Source organism: Adiantum capillus-veneris, chromosome 20, assembly GCF_014529385.1.
Source record: "Adiantum capillus-veneris isolate H3 chromosome 20, ASM1452938v2, whole genome shotgun sequence".
In the NCBI taxonomy this organism is placed as follows: Eukaryota; Viridiplantae; Streptophyta; class Polypodiopsida; order Polypodiales; family Pteridaceae; genus Adiantum; species Adiantum capillus-veneris.
Genome location: NC_140950.1, coordinates 5,268,561 through 5,270,000, shown reverse-complemented (window position 1 = coordinate 5,270,000; position 1,440 = coordinate 5,268,561).

The window sequence follows — 1,440 nt, the reverse complement described above, 5'->3', positions numbered from 1 at the left end:
ATAGTGTAAAAACCTGAAAACGTAGCCTAATTTTCTAAAATTCTTCTGGCAAATTCAAGGAAATGAATTTTGTAGGTTTGGAAAAATGATTTTTTCCGAACACTGGTTCTCTTCAATCTAGAGGATAGGGTTCCCATGACATGGGAGGTCTGCCAGCCTCGTTTACAAGTGACACGGGGTCGAGCTCATGGGATCTACGGTAGGGGTGCACGATCGGCGGGGCATGGCTTTTAGGCCGTCGGATCTCCGCAGCAGGGGGTAGGATTTATGTACTGCCAGAGTCGCTTTACTTGAAGTGGCGTGCGATAGGCGGGTTGGATAGAGATGAGGAGTGCGGCCAGGGAGGTCCGGGGTTCAAGGCCCAACGCTCGGTTGGGAACCCTAATATTTTATGCTCGTTGATCTTTAATCAACGGTGGATTAAAGCTGAACCGTCGATCCCTCGACTTGACCCCATGTCTTTTATGGACGAGGGTCTGCAAGGTGAAAAAGAAACATTTCCAATCAATCCAGGTTCCTTGTGTGCGACCATGATTGTGACATGGCAATTGGGGATAATTACTAACCATGCCTAGTGTAGCCACCACCTAAATTGGTCCATACATCCCTACACATCTCTAGTTTCCATCGCCTCTCCGATTGAATGCTCAAATAAACTTTTTTCCGAAGATCTTGGATTACCTAGGCATAGAGAGGTAAATTGACTATACTTGAAGAGCTGTACACTAAAATCTTCTGAATTTTGTAGATCTTTTCACCGTTAAATTTAAAATCTAGAGGTAAATTTCAAAATATGTGGGTGAGATCGTACTAAACCTAAGCTTTTCTTGTGCAAAAAAAATGCCAACACCCCAAACGGCTCCACCACATGCGCAGTCCTAATTTCGGCTCCTTTGCCATCGCCACCATCATACCCCACTTTATCACCTCTCCTACATGCATAGCATCTCCCTCTCTCCGTCTTCGCCATCGCCTTGGCGCAGAACGTCTCCCTCTCTCTGTTTCTGCCGTCGTGCTCCCGCAGACCCTCCAGGTCCTACTATCACTACACACGATAGCATATATATATATATATATATATATATATATATATATATATATATATATATATATATATATATATATATATATATATATATATAGAGAGAGAGAGAGAGAGAGAGAGAGAGAGAGAGATCAGAGAGAGAGAGAAGTCTCTTGCGTCGGCTGTAGCACAACCTTCCCTTGCTTTCTCCGTACATGCGGTTTAATGTGTGTGCGCAGCAACAAAAGTGTGTGTGTGTGTGGACATACAACATGTCTGTGTCGGCATGCCAGTGCGAGGTCAGCTGGACGGTCATCCCGTACTGCACCCGACGGATTAAATATGAATAGCACGAGGACAACTGCAACAAAAAGAAAATAAAATAAGAGATAGCCATTCCTCAATGCGCCTCATGC